The following is a 27,950-nucleotide window of genomic DNA, read 5'->3' on the forward strand; positions in this document are numbered from 1 at the left end:
CTCCGTCCTCTGCTGCTCACCTCTGTCAGTGCAGACCAACGCTAGTTCAGGCCCCTGCTAATGTAACCAGTGTTATTTATACACGCTGACGTGCTGATTTGTGTGTCATGTTTTTGTTGTGTGTTGGGGGCGGTTTGGGTGTGTGTAAGCATGTGCGCCTCTTGCTCACAGTGTGTGTAGGTTTGTGTAGGTCATACAAGATGGGGTGGGGAGTCGTCAGGTCAGCCTCCATATTCCCTGTTTACCTCCAACTGAAAAGAACACAAATTATTCCTCTGCCTCCGAGCATGCTGCTTCTTCTTTCTTGCCTAAATTGTTGGCACTCGCTCTCAGCCTCTCACTTTGTGTGAACAGAGAAGATGTAGGTGTTATTTTGCATCTATCAATGGTTGTTTGTCCATTCCCCCAACCCCCCAGGCGGTGAGTGCAGCTCTGAGGCCAGAGTATGAGGTAGTGGTTCCCCAGTGTCGACCCCTGTCCCCTGGAGAGATCCTGGGATGCACCTCCCCCCGCCTCGACCGAAACCTGAACGCCATCATGTGAGTGACTCAGCCTTTATCATTATAAACCCATCCCACTCTCAGCCTCTGTCAGACCTGTATTTCACAGTCGCAGTCTGTCAGACCTGTATTTCACAGTCGCAGTCTGTCAGACCTGTATTTCACAGTCACAGTCTGTCAGACCTACCTTACACAGTCACAGTCTGTCAGACCTACCTTACACAGTCACAGTCTATCAGACCTACCTTACACAGTCACAGTCTGTCAGACCTACCTTACACAGTCACAGTCTATCAGACCTACCTTACATAGTCACAGTCTGTCAGACCTACCTTACATAGTCACAGTCTGTCAGACCGGTATTACACAGTCACAGTCTGTCAGACCGGTATTACACAGTCACAGTCTGTCAGACCTGTATTACACAGTCACAGTCTGTCAGACCTACCTTACACAGTCACAGTCTGTCAGACCGGTATTACACAGTCACAGTCTGTCAGACCTACCTTACACAGTCACAGTCTGTCAGACCTACCTTACGCAGTCACAGTCTGTCAGACCTACCTTACGCAGTCACAGTCTGTCAGACCTGTATTACACAGGTCAGTCTGTCAGACCTATATTACTCACAGTCTGTCAGACCTACCTTACGCAGTCACAGTCTGTCAGACCTACCTTTCACAGTCTGTCAGACCTACCCTTCACAGTCACAGTCTGTCAGACCTGTATTACACAGTCACAGTCTGTCAGACCTACCTTACACAGTCACAGTCTGTCAGACCTACCTTGTGCAGTCACAGTCTGTCAGACCTACCTTTCACAGTCTGTCAGACCTACCTTTCACAGTCACAGTCTGTCAGACCTGTATTACACAGTCACAGTCTGTCAGACCTGTATTACACAGTCACAGTCTGTCAGACCTGTATTACACAGTCACAGTCTGTCAGACCGGTATTACACAGTCACAGTCTGTCAGACCGGTATTATATTACCCACTGTTGTATGTTGAGGACGGTTATTTTATTGTTTTTTTTTTGGTTAACCGGTTCCATTTCTTTTTTATTGTTAGTTATTTATTTTTTGTAATTTATTTATTTATTTTTTATATGTTATTTTTATGAAATATTGATTGTTATATCTATTTTGTTGTGGGGTTATTATTTTATGTTTTTGTTAATTTATCTTTTATTTTGTGTGTTTTTTATTATCAGTTTAATTTTTGTTTAGTTGTGTCTGTTATTATTGTATTGTGTTATTTTTTTTTTGTTTTTATTTTTATTTTTATTTTTTTTTTTGTTTTTTTTTTTTCACTTTTTTACTTTTTTTTAGTTTAGTTTTTATTTATTATTTTATTTTTTTATTTTACACAGTCACATCAATTATAGTTTTTTTTGTTTGTTTTTTCTTTCTTTTCTCATTGGTGGTTGACAGTGCGTGTTTTTCTCTAGTTGTCTTTGTGTTTTTATGTTTGTTTCTTCGGTTGTTTTCTTGTCTTCAGTCCTTACATTTTGTGTCATCTAGATTGCTCTTCTCTACATCTTTTTTATCGCAGTATCATCTTTTTTTACATTACTAGTTTCTATGTGTCACTTTTTTCTTTTGTCAGGTTGTTCTTAGTCATTCATCATATTTCAGTCATGGATTCAGGAGTTCTACATGCTTTTGTCCTTTTTTTTTCTTGTGTTCTCCTCCAGCGCAGTCTAGCGATTTCCGGACGCTTTTTACTGCTGTCCCTTTTTTACCACAGTTTTGTGTCTCATTTCTATTGCGGTTCACTTGTCATGACCTTGTATTGTTTACACAGTGTTTTTTTTTTGGCTTGGTTCTAGGGGCTTCTTTTGTTTTCTTTGTTTTTCAGTATTTGAGGATCTTTCTACATGGTTGTGTTCTGTCTTCGGTGTCCATTTTCTAAACAGACTTTTCCTACCCTCTCTTCCTTTCTTTACACATGGTCATATCATGTCCTTTTCTGTTTTTTCTTTTACTGTCTGTTGGTGTCTATCTCAACAAGGATTTCCTTCCTTTTTTTTCTCCTTTACTTTCTATCTTCTTACACGTTGTTTATTTGTTTTTTCTTCATCAGAAGACCTAGTCTCATTTCATGTCTGTTCTAGACCCTCCTGGTGGTGTTTCTCTTTGTTGTTATTTTAACTATTTTTATGCCACACCAATATGATGTCACTATAATTGTTGTTTTTTTGTTTTTTTTCGTCGTTTTTTATTCTAAGACCATCTTACCTTCTTCCTTAGTTTCCGTTAAGTTAGGGTTCATGTTCAGGTCTTGTGTATCAGACTTAACGCTTACACTTGAGTTCAGCATCATCCAACTCCTCCTTTTGTTGCCTTTTTTCGTCTTTTGTTTTTTTATCTTCTACTCGATTCCTGTTGATTGTACACGTTAGGAGTCACCAGTTATATTCAGAATGTCTACTCTCCGTTTACACCTGTTAAGTCACACATGGTTTTCTTTTAACTGTTTTTTAATGATTGTCTTATGACCTGTTGTTGATTTCTTTAGATGTTATTTCAGTTTTCCACAGGTCTGTCAAGACTTCTTCTACCTTTCATAAACTTGTTGTTGTGACGTCACAAAAGTACTCTGTCATGATTGTGTGCCTGTGTGTGGCGGTGTGTGGTGTATTGAGGTTATTTTTTGTATTTTAGTTTTACTTTTATATTAGTTTTAGTTTCGGGGTTGTTCCACTATGGTTCAGATTTTTTCACCCTTCCCGCCCCCCCGTCTTTTGGTTTTTTATATCTACTTATTGGTTTTTACTTATTATTTGTACACCCGGAGGTGATTGTCTACAGTGTTCTTTGTTTTTTCATGTGTGTCTTCAGGCAGTGACCTGTTGTTTCTTACTTGTTACAGCCACTTGTGTGGTTTTTTTTCTGGTGTTCTGGGAGTTCGTTGTCAGATCCCTGTTAGTTTTACTATCTCAGGCTATGTTCTGTCACCATCTGTTCATGTCCCATCCAGATCTTTTTAGTCTTTTGATTTTTTGTTTTGTCCTACCTTTTTACACTAGTTAAGGTTCCACATGTCTTGATTGTTTCCTCTTTGATCAGACAGACTAGTCATCGTTTCAGTGACCGTGTTTTTTTTGCTATTACAAACAGGTTTCATGTCTTGTTCAGAATCATCCTGTTTTTTACTGTTTTATCCACATGCTGGTCCAGGTCTCGGTGAAGACCTGTATGTGATTTACTACTAGTTTTTAGGTTCCATGTTTTGTTTCAAGACCTGATGTTATTGTACTCTATGTTCACAATCAGTTTCGTGTGTGTTCATCAGATCCCCGTCTGTTACCGCCTTACGCTATACTTGAGTCATATATAGTTTCTGTCGTCAGTTACAGTTATTGTCTATCTTTTTTACTCAGTCACAGTTCCTGTTCTAGTTCAGATTTTCCTACCCTTTGTTGTTTTTCTTTTTTATTTGTGTGCCTTGTCTACACCTTAGGTTCTTGTTTTCAGACATAAACTTTAACCCCCATTCATCAGTCTGTCACTGGCTAGTGGAATATACTTGCTTTTCACAGGAGTCTGGTTTGTTTTGTGTGTCTCAGACATACCCTTCGACCAGTTAGTCTTTGTATTTGTTCTTAGACCCACTCTTGGTGTGTATTATCACAAGTCTTGTCAAGCTTCACCTATGTCCACCCATCATCGAGTCTGTCAAGACTACCCGCGGTTCCTAACCTTTTACATTTTATTAGTCACTATGTCACTACAGTTGTAGGTTAGACCTGTATTATTAAGTCTACAATGTCTGGTGCTCAGACTCTACCCTTTCCCTAACTGGTCTTAGTCACAGTTCTCCCTTGTTTTCTGGACTCTATTATTTACACTAGGTTCCGTTCTGTCGCAGAGCCTAAGCTGTACTAGTCGCTGTGCACAGTAGTAGTGTCATTTGTTTTTAGTGTTCATGTTGTAGTTTCAGGTATTTCTGTTTATTACTCATCAGTTTTAGGTAGTGTTTTCACGGTTTCTTTTGTTCAGAACCTGTTGGTGTATTATTACACATGTGTTTCTGGTGTTTTGTGTTTTTCTTGGGGGTTGGTCATGGTATCCTGTTAGTCTCTACATTTTGGCATGGGTGTCACTGTGAGGTCTGTCAGTATCCTGTGGTATTAGCCACAGTATGTCTTCTCACTATCACGTCACTGGGATGTTCTTTTCAGAACTACTCGTTATCCTAGCAGTACATGTATGTTGTTGAGGCCCCTGTGGATTAATTCATGTCATCCAGTAGGTCTAGTCAGGTTCCGGTATTTTACGAAGTTTATTTAGTCACACAGGTGTGTGCTGTTCAGAGATTCCTACCTTATCGCAGTCCAGTTTTATTCTATTGGAGTGTCACATTTAGTTATGTCACAGTCACTGTTCCAGCACCCCGGTGATTACAAGTCACAGTCTCTGTCAGAGCTGTTTATTTACCAGGTCAGTCTCGTCAGACCTCTACTGTTTTACACAGGTTCATCAGTCTGTCAGAGATCTAACCTTTTCACAGTCTCGTCAGACCCTCGGCCGTTTTGTCCTACCCTTAATTCAGGTCACCGATGTCTGGTGTGTGTCTCATGACCGGGTGATGATTACACATGTCTACAGTCTGTTCAGGAGCTACCTTACACAGCTCACCCAGTTTTTCGGGCAGACTCCGTGTTTTTATTTAAATTATGTTTCACAGTCTGTGCAGACCTACCTTACTTGCAATAGGTACAATAGTATGAGCGGAGAGGTTTAGTAGATGTACGAAAGTACCTTATATTGTTTTGTGGTTTTTATAAAGATGAGTAGTTAGTTTTATACACAAGGTACAGGAGCAGGGTGTACATTAAGTAAAGTAGTTTAGTTAAGTATAGGATACAGTAAAGTAGTAAATAGTTATGACAATTTTGTGTCTGGTCTTCACAGTACTACCTATCACAGTCACAGTTTCTTGTAGTGTCGACCTGCTATTAGTTATAGACAGGTCAGTTCTGTGTTCAGTACCTGACCTTACACAGTCACAGTCTGTCATACCTACCTTACACCAGTCACGAGTCTGTCTATACCTACCTTACGCAGTAAGTTCACAGTCTGTCAGGACCAACCTTGTGCAGTCCACAGTCTGTCAGGCACCCCACCTTCCACAGTCTGTCAGACTACCTTTCACAGTCACATGGTCTGTCATACTGTATTGACACTTTTTTTTTAAGGGGGCAAAGTATGGTTGCGCCGCGCGTTCGTTTGCGTGTTACCCACTTGGTTTTCTTTTTTCACAATTCCGCTGCGTGTCATATACTGCATCTACGACCTAACCTCTCAGTCTGTTCCAGAGGAACCTTGTTTATTACTAGCAACACTTCCTGCCCACATGGTGGCTGGAGGACTGTGGGTTTCCGGCAGACCGTGGTATATTACTACTAGTCTTGTTTCATCGTCACACATGTCCAGTATATGTGTGGTGCAGAACACGGTGTTCCCCGCCTCACATCCACGGTGTCGGTCCCTCTTTTCGTGGTGTGATTGTTATCTTATATCTGTGAGTGTCTATTTTCACACATAGGCTTATTTCACGTCAGCTCATCATTCGGGCGACAGTGACATGTGACCTGTTTTACGGAGGCAGCTCCACGTGGTATTATATTTACAACACCAGTCAGTCGCCAAGTATGACACAGGTATGTTTTCTCCTATCGTTACGTGTTGGTTTCATAAAAAGTTCAGGTTTATTCTCAAGAAATACCTCTTCTATTTCACCCGACCATTGTAGCGGTTAGTACCCTAGTTGACACGCTATCTCTTTAGCTATTGGCTGACCTTGTCGACGGCCTAATGGACCTTACACTTCATTCGGCTCGTGAGTTTTTCTAGTTTTTTTTTTTTGTTTCGTCTTTTTTTTTTGTTTTTTTTTTCACGTAGGTGGTGTCATCATTTTTTTCTATTTGTTTCCATTTCATTTTTTTTCAAGTATACTTTGTTATCTTATGTTTGACACATTGTTTGTGCAATTGTGCTTTTCTTTCATCTGCTTGTATCAATCGGTCAGATTTAACTTTCAGACACATTGTCTTACGTGTTCATTCGAAGCCCTCAAACATTGCCACAAACACATTTACAGTAAATCAGGTGTCTGTAGCCCAGTTATCACCATTTGGTAGTGAAGTTTCAAGTCTAGTTTCAGTACAAAGAAGTACCACCCCGCTTTGAGGACTGCGGAAGCTAGCTCTACTGTGGATCTATAACTGCTTATGTAAAGGCCTGAGATGAGCAGTAGAGTTCACTCCTCCTTTTAAGTCCAAAATAACTGCAGCTGGGTGTTCAAACCCACACTTGAAGTGAACTTTAAGAGACAGGCAGGAGGCTGGCTCACGCAGGTGCAGAGCTTCTCTATATACAGTTGAAGTCAGATGTTTACATACACTTAGGTTGGAGTCATTAAAACTATTTTTTCAACCACTCCACAAATGTCTTGTCAACAAACTATAGTTTTGGCAAGTCGGTTAGGACATCTACTTTGTGCATGACACAAGCAATTTTACCAACAATTGTTTACAGACAGATTATTACACTTATAATTCACTGTATCACAATTCCAGTGGGTCAGAAGTTTACATACACTAAGTTGACTGTGCCCTTAAACAGCTTGGAAAATTCCAGAAAATTATGTAATGGTTTTAGAAGCTTCAGATAGGCTAATTGACATTATTTGAGTCAATTGGAGGTGTACCTGTTGATGTATTTCAAGGCCTACCTTCAAACTCAGTGCCTCTTTGCTTGACATCATGGGAAAATCAAAAGAAATCAGCCATGACCTAAGAAAAACAATTGTAGACCTCCACAAGTTTGGTTCATCCTTGAGAGCAATTTCCAAACACCTGAAGGTACTACGTCCATCTGTACAAACAATAGTACGCAAGTATAAACACCATGGGACGACGCAGCCGTCATACCGCTCAGGAAGGAGACGTGTTCTGTCTCCTAGAGATGAACGTACTTTGGTGCGAAAAGTGCAAATCAATCCCAGAACAACAGCAAAGGACCTTGTGAAGATGCTGGAGGAAACGGGCACAAAAGTATATATATCCACAGTAAAACAAGTCCTATATCAACCTGAAAGGCTGCTCAGCAAGGAAGAAGCCACTGCTCCAAAACCGCCATAAAAAAGTCAGACTACAGTTTACAACTGCACATAGGGACAAAGATGGTACTTTTTGGAGAAATGTCCTCTAGTCTGATGAAACAACTGTTTGGCCATAATGACCATTGTTATGTTTGGAGGAAAAAGGGGGATGCTTGCAAGCCGAAGAACACCATCCCAACCGTGAAGCACGGGGCTGGCAGCATCATGTTGTGGGGGTGCTTTGCTGCAGGAGGGACTGGTGCACTTCACAAAATAGATGGCATCATCTAAATTATGTGGATATATTGAAGCAACATCTCAAGACTTCAGTCAGGAAGTTAAAGCTTGGTTGCAAATGGCTCTTCCAAATGGACAATGACCCCAAGCATACTTCCAAAGTTGTTGCAAAATGGCTTAAGGACAACAAAGTCAAGGTATTGGAGTGGCCATCACAAAGTCCTGACCTCAATCCTATAGAAAATGTGTGGGCAGAATTGAAAAAGCATGTGTGAGCAAAAAGGCCTACAAACCTGACTCAGTTACACCAGCTCTGTCAGGAGGAATATGCCAAAATTCACCCAACAAATTGTGGGAAGCTTGTGGAAGGCTACCCGAAACGTTTGACCCAAGTTAAACAATTTAAAGGCAATGCTACCGAATACTAATTGAGTGTATGTAAACTTCTGACCCACTGGGAATGTGATGAAAGAAATAAAAGCTGAAATAAATCATTCTCTCTACTATTATTCTGACATTTCACATTCTTAAAATAAATTGGTGATCCTAACTGACCTAAGACAGGGAATTTTTATGAGGATTAAATGTCAGGAATTGTGAAAAACTGAGTTTAAATGTATTTGGCTAAGGTGTATGTAAACTTTCGACTTCAACTGAATACAGTAATCATGTAGGCTTATATACATGTACACATAGTCACAAACAGTCCCCACACACAAAGAAGCACGTACACACACACCTGCACACACACACCTGCAGTGCAGCCACAAATTGAATAGTGCTGACAAGTGCCAGAGAGTGTCCAGGGGGGAAGTTGAACTTGACCGTGTCCAGAAAGTGTGCGTTGTCCATCTGGATATCAACAAACACGTACAGCATCTTAATGCCTGCTGTGGAGTCTATAGGGACTGCAGAGAGACAGGTTAGGATTAATCATTGAATATGTATGTTAGTCTTATACCATGGACATGGAGTACTCCTCATATAACTAGCATTAAACTACAGTCACACACTGCACACACACACTTTTGCAACAGAGCTGAAACCCTTTCCATGTGATTGAGCCGGCACACACACACGATGTTGGGCGCTGATGCAAATACCTCAGTTATTTCAGGAAGGAGGGACACATGCAATTACTATTAATTTCACAGGCCATTTACGCCGGGCCCGCCTGGGCTTAGGAAAGCCAGAGACTTAGGAACATGGGGGAGCGGGATGGAGCGGGATGGAGGAGGTGGGAGAGAGGGCCGAGGGAGATGGGGGGCAAAGGGCACGGCTAAAGAGAGTAGCACCATCTTTGGTTTTGATCATGGTAATTACAGTTCCTCGTGTTACATGCAATTTCCATTCACAAATCTTGAGCAAAGGACATTTATGCTGTGATTAAGCAAATGGGCCATTGTCATTTAAACGTTGAAACATTTGTAATGTAGCTCATTTGATGCCGCAGACATATGAATAACAGATCAAATCGGAGAAGGCGTGACAGGGAGAAGGCAAGAGAGAGAGGGATGGAAGATTACAACACTTTACTAGTAGCTGGTTTGTGATTTGATAGATAGAAGCAGAAATGAAGAGGAGACTAGTGGTGGGGGACAACACCAATACAGCTACATATCACAATATTATTTTGGACGATATTATATCGATACTTTGACTCCAAGTACCGAATTGTAAAGAAAATTACAAATACAAAAATAAATAAAACAATTCTAAAAAATAATAATACATTTGCTAGGTTGCGCTAATTGTCTGGACCTGCGCCAAAAACGCTGGTATACTTCATCCTATAGCTTGTCCTCCATCTTGTTTTAAATAGTGAGCCAACATGTTCTTAGCACTTTGATTTCCATGAGTGATAAAAACACATTTTCTCATGGTCTCTCGCATCTCTGCAGCTGTAACGGTCGTCTTGTGGTGAATGAGCAGACCAAGGCGCAGCGGGTGATGAAGACATAATGAATATTTATTAACAGAACGACGAAACAAACTACAAAACAAATAAACGACGTAGACTGACCTAAAACATGAGAACTTACAAATACACGAAGAACGCACGAACAGGTACAGACTACAAACAAACGCTCCAGTCCCGTGTGGTACGAACATACATACAGACACGGAAGACAATCACCCACAAACAAACAGTGAGAACAGCCTACCTTAATATGGTTCTCAATCAGAGGAAACGTCAAACACCTGCCTCTAATTGAGAACCATATCAGGCAACACATTAAACCCAACATAGAAACACAATACATAGAATGCCCACCCCAACTCACGCCCTGACCAACTAAACACATACAAAAACAAGAGAAAACAGGTCAGGAACGTGACAGCAGCAGACATACACTGAAGTATACCAAACATTAGGAACACCTTCCCAATATTGAGTTGCAGCCCCCTTTGCACACAGAACAGCCTAAATTCATTGGGACTCTACAAGGTGTCGAAAGCGTTCCACAGGGATGCTGGCCCATGTCGACTCCAATGCTTCCCATAATTGTGTTAAGTTGGCTGGATGTCCTTTGGGTGGTGGACCATTCTTGATGCACATGGGAAACTGTTGAGCGTGAAAAACCCAGCAGCGTTGCAGTTCTTGACACAAACCGGTGCTCCTGGCACCTACTACCATACCCCCTTCAAAGGCACTTAACTTTTTTGTCTTGCCTATTCACCCTCTGAATGACACACATACATAATCCATGTCTCAATTGTCTCAAGGCTTAAAAATCCTTGTTCATCCTGTCTCCTCCCCTTCATCTACACTGACTGAAGTGGATTTAACAAGCGACATCAATAAGGGATCATAACTTTCACCTGGATTCACCTGGTCAGTCTGTCATAGAAAGAGCAGGTGTTCTTAATGTTTTGTACACTCAGTGTAGAGTGAGCAATATGTTTGGAACATCACATCGTAATAAAATCTAATCGCAATGAATCTAATCGTGAGAATCACAATACATATCGGCACCTAAGTATCGTGATAATAACATATCGTGAGGTCCCTGGTTATTCCCAGTCCTACTAGCTATAGAAGTGGGCTGGAAGAAAACACATTGTCATTCAATTTTAGATGGGATAGGGAGAGGTAATGTACTGTATATATTAAAATAGAGGGGTAACGGGAGAAAGGAGGGGAAAGAGAACGAGAGGATTTGGAATTGTCAATTACCAGGCACCAGGAGTGATGAATGGGTAGCAGTATCAGGAATGAAGGACGGAGAGAGATGGATAGTAAGAAATAGGTCTAGGTGGGAGACAGAGAGAGTTACAAATACCAGGTGGTTGGAATGGGGAGATGTTGTGGAACTGGGGACAGACAAGGAGTAAAGACTCCACTTGCACAGCTAGGCAGGCAGACAGACAAACATGTAGGCAGACAGACAGCAGACAGGCAGGCAGCAGGCAGGCACACAGCATGCAGGCAGGCAGAGAGAGACAGACAGACCGCAGGTAGGTAGGCAGACCGCAGGTAGGTAGGCAGACCGCAAGAAGGCAGGCAGACAACAGAGACAGACACCAGGCAGGGAGACAGCAGGCAAACAGACAGCAGGCAGGCAGGGAGACAGACAGACAGAGGGAGAGGGAATACCAGGCGGCTGGGCTGAGGAGATGATGGGCTGTGGCGGTGATCAGTGACTAAGGGAACACTGAGTGTGTCCCCACGTCTCCACGCGAAGCAGACAGACATAGAGAGACATAGGCATACAGCTGCAGCATGTTTACAGGTGCTCCCAAAAACAAAGGGCACAGCAGTGGGATCGATCCATTCTCTGATCACATTAGCACGGCTTTCTGAGAGCACTTAGTCACTGCAATTAAAGCCACTGCCAATGAGACAGCCCCAACTCACTCTCTTTCATTTCCTCCTTTCTCTTTAACACATTTTCCATCTCTATTACTCACTCCCATACACTCCTTCAATCACTCACTCACTTATTTTCTCACTCATACAAACACTCAATAAGACATGAGAACACGCCACACATATACACACACACGTATGCATGCAGATGCAGACGCACACATAGCCACAGCAGGTGGGACAGAGAAAAAAAAGTCAGAATGAAAGATGACCGGTAGCGATAGGGAAAAAATTAAAAATAGATGGAGAGAGATAGAATGAAGAGGGAGAGACAGCATTTTCATGTGTCAGTCAAGGAGGGCAGAGTGTCTTTTATCTCCTGCAGGTGACTGACAACCTTTAGCTGTGTTGCTGATGAAGCCTCAACACTTCCACTACATGTGATGCTGATGCTGTCAGTCAACCACAGCTATAGGGACCACCTCCACTCCTCACAGAGCAGAGAGAACGCAGAGCGTCCGCCAAGGTTGGGTCAATTCCATTCAGCCAGTTCAGGGAGGGCTGCAAAATATGAATTGATAATGATTGGCCGTTTAGATTCTTGGAATTTGAATTTCAACCATCGTGTTTCAAGTTCAGGTTAATTTGTTCCCTTCACATGAGATGTGAATTATGTGATTAAAACATTCAGTTCCTTCAGAAAGTGTTCATATCCCTGGACTTATTCCACATTTTCTCACCCATCTACACACAATACACCATAATGACAAAGGGAAAACTGTTGTTTTTTAAAAATGTTTGCAAATGAATTGAAAATGAAAAACAAAAACAATTCATTTACATAGGTATTCACACCCGATACATGTTAGACATGTTAGAGTCACCTTTGCAGTGATTACAGCCGTAAGTCTCTCTGGGTAAGTCTCTAAGAGCTTTGCACACCTGCATTGTACAATATTGGCACATTCATCTGTTTATTTTTTTTATTCTTCAAGCTCTGTCAAGTTGGTTGTTGATCATTGCTAGAAAGCCACTTTTAGGTCTTGCCATAGATTTTCAAGCCAAAACTGTAACTAGGCCACTCAGGAACATTCAATGTCGTCTTGGTAAGCAACTCCAGTGTATATTTGGCCTTGTGTCGTAGGTTATTGTCCTGCTGAAAGGTGAATTAATCTCCCAGTGTCTGGTAGAAAGCAGACTGAACCCAGTTTTCCTCCAGGAATTTGCCTGTGCTTAGCGCTATTCCGTTTATTTTAATCCCCCCAAAAACTCCCTAGTCCTTGACGTTTATAAGCATACCCATAACAGGATGCAGCCACCACCATATAGAAAATATGAAGTGTGGTACTCAGTGATGTGTTGTGTTTACCCTAAACATAATGCTTTGCATTCAGGTCATTAAGTTCATTTCTTTGCCACATTTTTTTCAGTTTTACTTTAGTGCCTTATCGCAAACAGGATTCATGTTTTGGAACATTTGTATTCTGTACAGACTTCCTTCTTTTCACTCCGTCATTTAGGTCAGTATTGTGGAGTAACTACAATGTTGTTGATCCATCCTCAGTTTTCTCCTATCACAGCCATTAAACTATGTAACTGTTTTAAAGTCACCATTGATCTCAAGGTGAAATCCCTGAGCGGTTTCCTTCTTCTCCAGCAACTGAGTTAGGAAGGATGCCTGTATCTTTGTAGTGACTGGATGTATTGATACATCCTCCAAAGTGTAATGAATAACTTCACCATCAAATTAATATTCAATGTCTGCTTTATTACCCATCTACCAATAGGTGCCCTTCATTGCGAGGCATTGGAAAAACTCCCTGATCTTTGTGGTTGAATCTGTGTTTGAAATTCACTGCTCGACTGAGGGAACTTACAGATAATTCTATGTGTGGGATTTAGAGATGGTAGTCACACAAAAATCATGTTAAACACTATTATTGCACACAGAGTGAGTCCATGCAACTTTTATGTGACTTGTTAAGCACATTTTTACCACTGAACTTATTTAGGCTTGCCTTAACAGAGGGGTTGAATACTTAGACTCATGACATTTCAGATATCATTTTTAATTAATTAGTTTAAAAAAATGTAAAACATAATTCCACTTTGACATTATGGGGAATTGTGTGTAGGCCAGTGACACACAATCTCAATTTAATAAATTTTCATTCAGACTGTAACACAACAAAATGTGGAATAAGTCAAGGGGTGTGAATATTTTCTAAAGGAACTGTTCATCATTCTATTGACTTGATATGGTATAGACCCAAGTCCTGATGCCCACCAACTTTATAGAGAATTTAATTGTTTTAATATAGCATTTGGACTATAGTGATGAGGGGGGGGGGGGGAAATTCAATACAGTTACATATCGGGATATTACTTTTGACGATATATCGTATCGTTTTCACAATATTGCCATATTATTTTTGCGCTAGTTGACTGTACCTGCACCAAAACTTCAGTATGCTTCCTTCATAACTTGTTCTCTATCTTTTTAAATAGGGAGCCAATTGTGACTCGTTTCAGGACACTAAGCGTATGTCGCACGTCTCTACTTCACAGGAGAGCCATTTGAAAGTAAACTTTTTTTAATCAAAATGTTTTGTTTTTTTTGTTGCAGAAATGCCTTCTGGAATATATGGACTTAAATGTGCCTTAATAACAAATGTGTATGCCATCTGTAAATACGAATAAAATTGTTAAATTATCAGCCTAGTTGGTTTAACCATGATTGGCTGAGATAATGAGTGGGCTGGACATGCCGAGAGATGAGTTCGAATTGGTCTGCCATGCTTCTGTCTATTTGAGCTGGTCAGTATGTGTAGGTAATTCTGTCTAAAGCAGCTATTAAACAATATATATATTGTGTATTAGAACTGCATAAGTGTTGCTCTCCACTTTCTGGAGGACCGTGTTTTGAAATCAGTGGAATTACAGTATGATAGCTAAGGAGATGGAGAAAACACCTGTCCCCGGATTACATCTTCAAACTAAGGGCAACAATGGCATCCGTGACAGAGAGGGAGAAGCATCCAGAAATGTAACGTAAACTCACCCCATTCCGTACAAATGTGCGCAACCGCGACATTCAAACGAGGCTGCAAAGAAAACTAATGGGACTGTAGCGACTGTGTTGACTTCAAAGTCTTCGGTGTGAACTACGTTTCAGTTCAAGCGCTGATCGACATGGTAATGGCTCTATAGTATTGGAGAAAAGTTGAAAAAACGGACCCTCCGTTACATCGTGACGTGTCATGCCGTAACGTACAGCACGCATAAAGCAACTATTTCTGTCTTACAATCTCTCTCTACCAGGTGTAGCACTTTTCTCATCGTTTAAAAACAAGAAATGGACAGTGACGGGGGTAAGGGGGATACCTAGACATTTTTTGCGTCATCACTGCAACCGATCATGACTTTCAAAAGCCACTGTTAACTTTTGAAGATCACTTTAGCACCGCCCTAAAAACCCGATTCAAATTCGACACAAAACTTCAAATAGGTATGTAATGACACATTGAATAAACTCTTTATAGTGCTTTACTTACATTTTAGAGGCGATAAGGTGATAAGTTGGAAAGATCGAGTGAAAAAAAGCTGTTTCCCCACACGACATCTCTCCTTCTCACTATCACGCATTAGTTTCGCTTCCCCACCCGCCATTTAAAAAAAAAAAAGACCCAACGGCGCTCATTGCCTTCTTGAATCATGCAGAAACGGGCAGCGTGGAGGTCTCGTCATGGATTTTGTTGGAAAGGGGAGAAATTGTGCTTTACAATGGTATTGACACTACAGTTGATCTGGAAGTATTACGTTTTTTGGGCGCTAAAATAAGGTCAATTGTACAGACCAAGGCGATGTACAAAAGTGAGTGAGTTTACATTATACAGTTAAGAAAGCTACCTACATTTTCAGATATTACACATTTCTAGTTTAGTCACAAAGTCGTTTTCATTTCATGTTAAGAGTACACTGTTAGCTGGCTCGCTAACGTTAGCTGGCTCGCTAAAGTTAGCTGGCTCACTAACGTTAGCTGGCTCGCTAGCTAACGTTACATGTATGATCTGTGTAGTAATATTCTTATCTCAGAGCCATTTGCGTTGCTAGTTATAGCCTAATGTTAGCTAGCTAACATTGAACCTGGTTGGTCAGCTACCTGCAGATTCATGCAGGGTAGTAACATCATGAGTTGGGATTATGGTTCATTGTTTAGCTAGCTAGCTACATGTCTTACCTAAATACTCCACTATGCAAGTATCCATTTCAATAGAATGTTCATGATTTCACTGCGACACCACAGCTGTTGATAGACGTAGCTGGTAAATTCGCTCTGGCAATCTAGTCAGATTTCAGAGCACTCTCGTCTGAGTGCATAATGATGCATATTTCTGTTTATGAACATGTATACAAATTAAGCCTACAACAATCAGCTAGCATACAATAAGTCATACTCATTGTTCTTTTCTTCATATATTTTAGTTTTACTCATTTCAGTCACTATTACCGTACCTACGAAGTAGTGGCAATAAATCCTCCTTCAACACTACAGTAGCTGTACCGAGTTTATCTGTCTGCTAAGCTTAAGAAGGGGACTCTTTTGCGAGGGCAGAATAAAACGACTCCAATATGCAAGTATCCATTTCAATAGAATGTTCATGATGTCACTGCGACATGACAGCTGTTGATAGACGTAGCTGGTAAAGAGCGCAGAATAACTGACAAATTTACATTCAACACCCGTTGAATATGGCCGTTGGCAAAAAAGCGTAAATTGTTGCCAGCAGCACAGTTGCAGTCACCAAGGCTTTGGATAACATAAAAACAGCCTAACCACTACAGACGTTGGTTCGATCCGAGGCTGTGTTGCAGCCGGCTGCGACCGGACGACCCATGAGGTGGAGAACAATTGGCCCAGCGTCGTTCGGATTAGGGGAGGGTTTGGCCGGCCGGGTTGTCCTTGTCAAATCGCGCTCTAGCAACTCCTGTGGAGGGCCGGGCGCAATGCATGCTGACACGGTCGCCAGGTGTATGGCGTTTCCTCCGATACATTGGTACGGCTGGCTTCCAGGTTAAGCGAGCATTGTTTCAAGAAGCAGTGAGGCTTGGCGGGGTCGTGTTTCGGAGGATGCACGGCTCTTGACCTTCGCCTCTCCCGAGTCCATACGGCAGGTGCAGCGATGGGACAAGACCGTAACTACCAATTGGATATCACAAAAATTGAGAAAAAGGGGTAAAAAATATATACTTTTTTTAAAGCCTAACCAGCTCTGCTAAGGCGAGTAAAATGGTCAGAGTGAGCTGTTCTCTCATTTGTGTCTGGAAGTAGCTAGCCAACGTTAGCCAGGTGGCTTGGGTGCTTGATTGCGGTTGTTCGGACAGAACCCTTAAAGAGATGGGTGGGGCTAAAGCTTAAGAGGGTGTGAACGATGCTGAATGGGTGAAGACAAAGAAGAGCTCTCCAGTAGGTACCAATCATTCAAAGGTCAATTTCTCAAAAGTGAGGTTACAAGTTTATCAACTTTCAAAACAGAATTACTTTCCCATTGTTCCTGAACTGTAATGTATGATATAAAATTTTCTAGCCCTGAGTCTCTACTTTTATCCAATGTAAAAAACACCATTTCAATTTTTGCTACATAAGACGAATTGAGCCGGTCGTTCAGAATTTGATTTGAGCACTTTTATTTCCATGTCTAATCAAGCGGCAGGTAGCCTAGTGGTTAGAGCATTGGACTAGTAACCGAAAGGTTGCAAGATCGAATCCCTCAGCTGACAAGGTAAAAATCTGTCGGTCTGCCCCTGAACAAGGCAGTTAACCCACTGTTGTCACGGTTTTCTTCCTGGGATGAAGGAGAGGACCAAAATGCAGCGCGGCTAGTGTTCAACATATTTAATAAACAAAGAGACGAATACGTGAACACTATACAAAATACAAAATAACAAATGTGAAAACCGAGACAGACCTATCTGGTGCAGAACACAAACACAGAGACAGGAAACAATCACCCACAAAATCCCAACACAAAACAAGCCTCCTATATATGATTCTCAATCAGGGACAACGATTGACAGCTGCCTCTGATTGAGAACCATATTAGGCTGGACACAGAAACAGACAAACTAGACACACAACATAGAATTCCCACCCAGCTCACGTCCTGACCAACACTAAACAAGCAAAACACATAAGAACTCTGGTCAGGACGTTACAACTGTTCCTAGACCGTCATTGAAAATAAGAATTTGTTCTTAAATGACTAGCCTAGTTAAATAAAGGTTAATTTTTTTAATAATAATAATAATTTTCTCATGGCTCGCTCTTGTCCCTCTGCAGCAGACATACGGTGAGCAATATGTTTGGAACATCGAATTGCAAAAAACTCACAGAATATACACTACAGAGCAAAAGTTTGTGGTCACTTAGAAATGTCCTTGTTTTTGAAAGAAAAGCACATTTTTCGTCCATTAAAATAACATCAAATTGATCAGAAATACAGTGTAGACATTGTTAATATTGTAAATGACTATTGTAGCTGAAAACGGCAGATTTTTTATGGAATATCTACATAGGCGTACAGAGGCCCATTATCAGCACCATCACTTCTGTGTTCCAATAGCACATTGTGTTAGTTAATCCAAGTTTATCATTTTAAAAGGCTAATTGATTATTAGAAAACCTTTTGCAATTATGTTAGCACAGCTGAAAACTGTTATGCTGATTAAAGAAGCGATAAAGCTGGCCTTCTTTAGACTAGTTGAGTGTCTGGAGCATCAGCTTTTGTGGGTTCGATTACAGGCTCAAAATGGCCAGAAACAAAGATCTTTCTTCTGAAACTCGTCAGTCTATTCTTGTTCTGAGAAATTAAGGCTATTCCATGCGAGAAATGGATAAGAAACTGCAGATCTCGTACAACGCTTGTACTACTCCCTTCACAGAACAACTCAAATTGTCTCTAACCAGAATAAAAAGAAGAATGGTGTACAACTGAGCAACCCCGGTGCACAACTGAGCAAAAGGACAAGTACATTAGAGTGTCTAGTTTGTGAAACAGACACCTCACAAGTTCTCAACTGGCAGCTTCATTAAATAGTACCCGCAAAACACCAGTCTCAACGTCAACAGTGAAGAGGCGATTGCGGGATGCTGGCCTTCTAGACATATTCTCTTGTATGTGAGTGCAGAACACAGAGAGTGGGTGTTGTGTGCCTGGTGGTTGGTTAGAGAGTTTGTATTGTTTGCTTGTTGGTTTGTTAAAGCAGTCAGCTGGTGTATTGGATTAATATTCTTGTGGTCAGGTGTGGTATTTGGGAGTGAGCCTTGTTCAACTCGTTCTGCCAAGGAGATTTCACAAATATCGATTCAGCATTTCCTGCTATATTGTGCTGCGGACAGGATGAGAGCAGCGCAGAGAATGAAGGGTCCTTAAGATCTGAACAGGCTTTTCAAAGGACAGCACTAATGCATGTTCTCCATTGATCGTCTGAGTAAATGTGCTGCTGTCCAGCCTCTAAAGGTCTGACAGGCCTGACAAAGCTGCAGCTAAGGACACATACTGAGCTATTGAGTACTACTGAGAGTCAGGCACTTATAGTACAAAACCTACAGTCTGTATGTGCTGCTGGTATTGATCTCGCTGTTTTATAACATGGCTGGAGGCCATGGTGTCTGTCTATCATACTTATGCCCTGAGTATGTGTGGTGTGTATATGTGTGTGTGTGTGTGTGTGTGTGTGTGTGTGTGTGTGTGTGTGTGTGTGTGTGTGTGTCAGAGTTTCTATTCCAGTGCTCAGAATGACAGAAATCACATGTAGATTATGATAATGCATTTTAACAGAACATACAACTCATGTAATGAAGCAGCCAAAGAAATGGCATTTTCAAACATAAAAAAATAAAAATATAGAGATTTTTTTTTGCTAATAAAAAATAACAAAAATAACTTATTTACATACAGTTAAAGTCAGAAGTTTACATACACTTGGGTTGGAGTCATTAAAACTTGTTTTTCAAACACTCCACAAATTTCTTGTTAACAAACTATAGTTTTGGTCAGTCGGTTAGGACATCTACTCTGTGTATGATACAAGTAATTTTTCCAACAATTGTTTACAGACAGATTATTACACTTATAATTCACTGTATCACAATTCCAGTGGGTCAGAAGATTACATACTGTACACTAAGTTGACTGCCTTTAAACAGCTTGGAAAATTACAGAAAATTATGTCATGACTTTAGAAGCTTCAGATAGGCTAATTGACATTATTTGAGTCAATTGGAGGTGTACCTGTGGATATATTTCAAGGCCTACCTTCAAACTCAGTGCCTCTTTGCTTGACATCATGGGAAAATCAAAAGAAATCAGCCATGATCTCAGAAAAAAAAATGTAGACCTCCACAAGTCTGGTTCATCCTTCGGAGCAATTTCCAGACACCTGAAGGTACCACGTTCATCTGTACAAACAATAGTACGCAAGTTTAAACACCATGGGACCACACAGCCATCATACCGCTCAGGAAGGAGAAGCGTTCTGTCTCCTGGAGATGAACGTACTTGGTGCGAAAAGTGCAAATCAATCCCAGAACAACAGCAAAGGACCTTGTGAAGATGCTGGAGGAAACAGGTACAAAAGTATCTATATCCACAGTAAAACGAGTCCTATAACGACATAACCTGAAAAGTCGCTCAGCAAGGAAGAAGCCACTGCTCCAACACTGCCATAAAAAAGCTAGACTACGGTTTACAACTGCACATGGGGACAAAGATTGTACTTTTGGAGAAATGTCCTCTGGTCTGATGAAACAAAAATAGAACTGTTTGGCCATAATGACCATTGTTATGTTTGTAGGAAATAGGGGGATGCTGGCAAGCCGAAGAACACCATCCCAACCCTTGAAGCACGGTGGTGGCACCGTGGGGGTGCTTTTCTGCAGGAGGTACTGGTGCACCTCACAAAATAGATAGCATCATGAGGGCATCATCTAAATTATGTGGATATATTGAAGCAACATCTCAAGACATCAGTCAGGAAGTTAAAGATTGGTCACAAATGGGTCTTCCAAATGGACAATGACCCCAAGCATACTTCCAAAGTTGTGGCAAAATGGCTTTAAGGACAACAAAGTCAAGGTATTGGAGTGGCCATCACAAAGATTGACCTCAATCCTATAGAAAATTTGTGGGCAGAACTGAAAAAGCGTGTGCGAGCAAAAAGGCCTACAAACCTGACTCAGTTACACCAGCTCTGTCAGGAGGAATGGGCCAAAATTCACCCAACTTATTGTGGGAAGTTTGTGGAAGGCTACCTGAAACATTGGACCCAAGTTAAACAATTTAAAGGCAATGCTACCAAATACTAATTGAGTGTATGTAAACTTCTGACCCACTGGGAATGTGATGAAAGAAATAAAAGCTTAAATAAATCATTCTCTCTGCTATTATTCTGACATTTTACATTCTTAAAATAAAGTGGTGATCCTAACTGACCTAAGACAGGGAATGTGTACTAAGAATAAATGTCAAGAATTTGTTAAAAACTGAGTTTAAATGTATTTGGCTAAGGTGTATGTAAACTTCCGACTTCAAGTGTACATACATACATACATACATACATACACAGTACCAGTCAAAAGTTGACACACCTACTCATTTCAAAGGTTTTTCTATATTTTTACTATTTTCTACATTGTAGAATAATAGTAATGACATCAAAACTATGAAATAACATATATTGAATCATGTTGAAATGAAAAAAGTGTTTAACAAAACTAAATATATTTTAGATTCTTCAAAGTAGCCACCCTTTGCTTTGATGACAGCTTTGCACTCTTGGCATTCTCTCAACCAGCTTCACCTGAAATGCTTGTCCAACAGTCTTGAAGGAGTTCACACATATGCTGAACACTTGTTGGCTGCTTTCCTTCACTCTGCGGTCTAAATCATCACAAACCATCTCAATTGGGATGTCGTCGGGTGATTGTGGAGGCCAGGTCATCTGATGTAGCATCCTATCACTCACCTTATTGGTCAAATAGCCCTTACACAGCATGGAGGTGTTTTGTGTCATTGTCCTGTTGAAAAACAAATGATAGTCCCACTAAGCGAAAACGCGATGGGATGGTGATCGCTGCAGAGTACTGTGGTAGCCATGCTGGTTAAGTGTGCCATGAATTCTAAATAAATCACTGACAGTGTCACCAGCAAAGCACCCCCACACCATCACACCACCTCCTCCATGCTTCACGGTGGGAACCACACACGCAGATATCATCCGTTCACCTACTCTGCGTCTCACAAAGACAGGCGGTTGGAACCAGAAATCTCACATTTGTACTCTTCAGGCCAAAAGGACAGATTTCCACCGGTCTAATGTCCATTGCTTATGTTTCTTGGCCCAAGCAAGTCTCTTCTTCTTATTGGTGACCTTTAGTAGTGGTTTCTTTGCAACAATTCGACCATGCAGTCTCCTCTGAACAGTTGATGTTGAGATGTGTCTGTAACTTGAACTCTGTGAAGCATTTATTTGGGCTGGTAACTCCAATGAACTGATCCTCTGCAGCTGCGGTAACTCTTGGTCTTCCATTCCTGTGGCGTTCCTAATGAGAGCCAGTTTCATCATAGCGCTTGATGGTTTTTGTGAATGCACTTGAAGAAACTTTCAAAGATCTTGACATTTTCCGGATTGACTGACCTTCATGTCTTCAAATAATGATGGACTGTCGTTTATCTTTGTTTATCTGAGCTGTTCTTTTGCCAAATAGGGCTATCTTCTATATACCAACCCTACCTTGTCACAACACAACTGATTGGCTCAAATGCATTAACTTCTCTAGGGTAGGGGGCAGCATTCAGAATTTTGGATGAAATGCATGCCCAAATTAAATTGCCTGCTTCTCGGGCCCAGAAGATATGATATGCATATAACTGGTAGATTTGGATAGAAAACACTCTAAAGTTTCCAAACTGTTAAAATAGTGTCTGTGAGTATAACAGAACTGATTTGGCAGGCGAAAACCTGAGAAAAATCTGCGTTAATCTGCGTAAATTGTTTACATACATTTCTGTTAATGCATGTATTAATTACAGTCATTTATTTGGAGAGTTCACAACCTGCTACATTTGTGAGAAACAAGCTTTGGTTTATTTCATAAGCATCATTTACGAGATTTGTCCATTTTTTCATTGTTCATTGTTTGGAGTCCTCCATGTGAGCAATAAGCCTGGTTTTGGTTTCTCTGTCCTGATAATGTTGAGGGAGCCCGCGCTCCTACCTGAACACTCATAGAAGTAAGTACCTGGTCTGCTGCATGGAAATGAAGGAAAGTGTTGTTTTTTCCCCATCCATTGCAAATGTAATATATTAAAGCTATAGATCCTCACAGGAAGCTAGTTGATAAATCTTTCCAATAATCTCCAATCCTCAACGTGAAAGCGCAATGGAAGTTATAGGCCTATTTTTTATCATTTGAATTCAGAATTTTAGGATTAACTACGGGACAATTATTTTGAGAAACAAAAACGGTTTGAACTGCATCCATGTTTCAATGGTGGGATTTTGCCTACAGGCTACTTTGAAACAGGGTAAGACATGCCTCCATAATATGAAATAAACATTTAGGTTTCAAACAATGAAGTAAGTTTTCAAAATGCATACTGCCTCCAGCTCACATTGTAAAGTGGTGGGTGAAGTGTTGATAGCCTGTTTTCTGCACTTGACTGGTGAATGGGAGGCACGATTCAATTTCCAGTTGAGAAATCAAAATAGTATATATTTTTAGTAGTGCACAAAACTGTTTTTAACACGCAATTGCATTTAGAATTGTTGTGCAATGGGCGCCTCCCTAGTGGGGCAGTGGTCTAAGGCACTGCACCGCAGTGTTAGCTGTGCCACTAGAGATCCTGGTTTGAGTCCAGGCTCTGTCGCAGCCGGCCGCGACCGGGAGACCCATGGGGCGGCGCACTATTGGCCCAGCGTCATCCAGGTTATGGGAGGGTTTGGCCGACAGGGATGTTCTTGTCCCATCGCGCTGTAGCGACTCCTGTGGCGGGCCGGGTGCTTCCTCCGACACATTGGTGCGGCTGGCTTCCGGGTTAAGCGGGCATTGTGTCAAGAAGCAGTGCACCGTGGCTGGATTGTGTTGTGTTTTGGAGGACGCATGGCTCTCGACCTTCGCCTCTCCCAAGTCCGTACGGGAGTTGCAGCGATGGGACAAGACTGTAACTACCAATTGGATACCACGAAATCGGGGAGAAAAAGGGAGAAAAAAAAGAAAAAAAAACATTTGTTGTGTAATGAATGGGTTTATAAAAACATGTTTGTGTAATGAATGGGTTTATAAAAACATGTTTGTGTAATGAATGGGTTTATAAAAACATGTTTGTGTAATGAATGGGTTTATAAAAACATGTTTGTGTAATGAATGGGTTTATAAAAACATGTTTGTGATAGTTGTGTTGGATAAATAAGATACATGACTCATGAAAATACACACAGGCCAATTTAATTCCGCTAATTAACCTATAGACTGATAAGCATGACAGTCAAATGTATTTCCATCAATGAATAATACGCATTATTAAGCAATGGTGTTTTTTCCCCCAGGTCATTTAACAGCTTTTCATTTTTGGGGGGGGGGGGGCAAAAGCCGGCAAACGGAAACCCTGGTGTGTGTGCATTTATGTTTGCATATGCTTTAGGGATGGAATTACTAATGAGTAGATGCCTTGTGTCTGTGAGTCGTGTGAGTCTGAGTCTGCGTGTGTGTGTGTGTGTGTGTGTGACTCACTGAGGCAGCTGTGGCCGTAGTGCACCATGAAGTCTGCCCCCAGGGCCCGAGCCGTGAAGTCGTCCACGCAGCAGGCTCCGTACGTCACATCACCCATCACAATGGTGTCTGCCTCTGTGAACCTGGGACAGACACACACACACACCATGATAAAAACCACTCCTCTGACCGTACATGAGCACAAACTGAACTGTCCCTGTCATTCAACAAACACACACAGCTCAGTCTATTAGCCCCACTGACCTCCCCCTCTCCCGATGGTTACCATGGCGAACGATACCCCACCCGGCTCCGAGCATCATGATAGGGTCAGCGGGATCAATCCCCAGTCTCAGCATGTTACCATGTACTAACTGTCTCTGACTAGGACAAGTCATTAAGTATATCAATCCTCTGTCCCAGCATGTTACCATGTACTGGCTGTCTCTGACTAGGACAAGTCATTAAGTAGATCCATCCCCAGTCTCAGCATGTTACCATGTACTGGCTGTCTCGGACAAGTCATTAAGTAGATCAATCCCCAGTCTCACCATGTACTGGCGGTCTCTGACTATGACAAGTCATTAAGTAGATCAATCCCCAGTCTCAGCATGTTACCATGTACTTACTGGCTGGGACAAGTCAAGTAGAGGGACTAGGAGCGACTCATACCACTCAGATATTGCTTTCCCATCTCTTTCTGTTTGACATGCCAAACATCAATAGGGCCTATAGAGCATCCCTGAACAGGAGTCAATCATCATTGAACAGAGCAGCAATCAGTCAGTCAGTCTGCATCAACAGATGAGATATATTAGAGTGTCAGTTTGAATAGAGGCTTAGTGGTGGGTAGGGGTAAGTAAGGACAAATAAGGGGGAGGGGGACGGGGTAATAGGGTACTGGCCCAAGTATGGATTTATAGCACATCTGGATGGAAACTGCAGAGGCAGGGTCAATTACAGATGATCTGTCAATCTGTGGTCTTAGCATAAACATACTTTCAACTTCCCTATCCCCAACTCCACATTACATACACCTACTACAGAAGGTCTGTTCTAAGGAGAAAGCCACAGAGCTAAACCAGTTTTTACTTTTTCTTTTGCTTGAATATATTAAAAGCAGCAAATTAATTCATTCTGCATTTCATCATCCCTTCCGGGGGATTAAAATGCAAAGTAAAACTCCTAAACACTGAATAAAAGGAGTGAATGCAGAAAACTGGGAGAGAGGTGTGAATGGATAAAGTACAGAGTTTGGAAAGAGAGAACTGGAGATGAGGAGAGGGGGGTGTTGTGGTTTACTGACAGTGTTTTGACATATTTAGGCTAGCCAGTATAGGTAGTATTAAAAGTGAGAATAAAGGTGAAAACAGGAGACTGCATCAGACAGTGTAGCCTACCCACCAACCCAGTCTGACTAACAACAGCTGGCTGTCTACTGCTGCCCAGTCCGCAAACTATTAGATACTGGACACAGGCTACAGATGCCATGTCCTCCCTCTCTCCCTGTTTTAATTTTCTCTTTCACTGGTGTTCATTGTACCTTCAACCTTCAGTTTAATAAGAGATAGAGAACTTTGAACTTTCTCGTCTCTCTGTTTACACCCATCTCCTTCTCTAATTCCCCCTCTCTTTTTATATCTATCTTTCTCTGAATCCCTGTCCCTCTCCTCAATCTCTCAGTGCTCGACTACCTTCACCCTCCAGAGGGGCATGGACTCTCTTTATATTTGTTCTCTTCTCCATTTCCCTCTCTCTCTTCCTCTAATGGCTGCTCTGCTGTGAAGGACACTACAGTCCACCTGAGCCTAGTAAAACACAGCCACACGGATGAAGGGAACTCATCCAGTAAATCAATATTGTCCTTCCAAGATATGATTCGCTTATCCTTTCTCTCGTCAAGGTCTTGATTCAGTGTGTGTTGTGTGTGTGACAGAGAGAGAGCTGCGCAATCGAGGGATCAGGATAATGGGAGACTATGACACTAAGTGTTAGTAGCTGTCTCTGAACAATAGGCTTCCTTAAATCTCACGACAGCTGTTCTTTTAAAGCATACTAATGACATTGTTAGAGCCGCATAAATGTATGTCTCCCAGCTAAAAAATATATAGGGCTATCCCACAAGAATGCTGAAGAGAGATGCCCTGCAGTCTGCCCACCACAGCAGCAGTCTACCCACCACAGCAGCAGTCTACCCACCACAGCAGCAGTCTACCCACCACAGCAGCAGTCTACCCACCACAGCAGCAGTCTACCCACCACAGCAGCATACTGCAATATCTACAATTCAAATGACAGCACTGCAGAATATTACTGTATCTAATCAAGCATCCATCTGCAAGAAATAACATTATTATGCCATCTTATTGGTGCTACACATCTCATTATCTCCACTGCGTGAATACACTGAAATACCTGGGTAATAAATGCAGTGAATCTGATTACAGAGCTGAGGCCCCAATGAGAGATGTGATGCTACCTGAGACCGGGAGAGTAAGTACAGAGCAAAGAGGAGCACAATCCCCCTGTTCCCCTGGAGAAGGGCTGAACGAGGGAGAGAAAGGAGGAAAGAGAGAGAGAGATGGGGGAGAGAGAGAAAGAAAAAGAAAGAGAAACATTGAGGGAGGGACAAGAAAAGGTAGAGAGAGAAAGAGAGAATGACGACTATCAGTGTTTACAACAACCCACCCCTCAAGCCCCATCTCACACAACCCTCAAGCCCCATCTCACACAACCCTCAAGCCCCATCTCACACAACCCTCAAGCCCCATCTCACACAACCCGCAAGCCCCATCTCACACAACCCGCAAGCCCCATCTCACACAACCCGCAAGCCCCATCTCACACGGGACTTATGAACGATTGGCCGGGATAACACATCTCTCCCTCTCGTCTCCATTTCCTGGGCATATCAGCTGTAGTTACCATCTCTGGCTCTTGAGCTGAAACATCAGAAGTGAAATGTCATTAAGATGTCATTTAGATGACAAGAAGCCTGTGAACTCCTTGTTAATTAGGGGCCCTCTTTAGCAGACAGTTAGAACAGAGGTCATAGCTAGGTGATTGGAGAGTTGTGGTTATGTACTGCACAGACAGATGCATAAACTCAAATCAGACCAGCATCTTTGTATGCATGCATAAACACACTCACTGTACAGCTTGACTAAGGGATCACCAGTGACAATGTATCATTGTAGATCAGCGGGGGGCTTTATTTACATAGCGGATCGATACCGTTCTCTCCCACTGTCAAGGGGAATCACGCGGGTAGCATGAAAGTAGATCCATCCACTTCCCGCTGTCCTCGGGAGATGAAATCCTTGCCTGACTGCGACAGGAATTTCATCAGAGCCCAGCATGGGAGAAAGAGGGGCCTGTCGGTTTGGGCTCTCTCTCTCTCCGGGTTGGGAACAGCACCGCAGCAGACAGATAGACAGACAGACGCAGATTGACAAACTTCCCCATCGTCCTGAATCAGTGCACCACCACACAAACCCTCTCCCTGTCAACCAATGACACTTC

At 41.8% G+C, this 27,950-nt stretch overlaps 1 pseudogene; it reads right to left on the minus strand.

The window, feature by feature from the left end:
• The window catches only part of LOC120029238, a 61,405-nt pseudogene that overhangs the window by 8,393 nt on the left and 25,062 nt on the right, over window positions 1-27,950 (minus strand).

The sequence above is a fragment of the Salvelinus namaycush genome, chromosome 34, assembly GCF_016432855.1.
Source record: "Salvelinus namaycush isolate Seneca chromosome 34, SaNama_1.0, whole genome shotgun sequence".
In the NCBI taxonomy this organism is placed as follows: domain Eukaryota; kingdom Metazoa; phylum Chordata; class Actinopteri; order Salmoniformes; family Salmonidae; genus Salvelinus; species Salvelinus namaycush.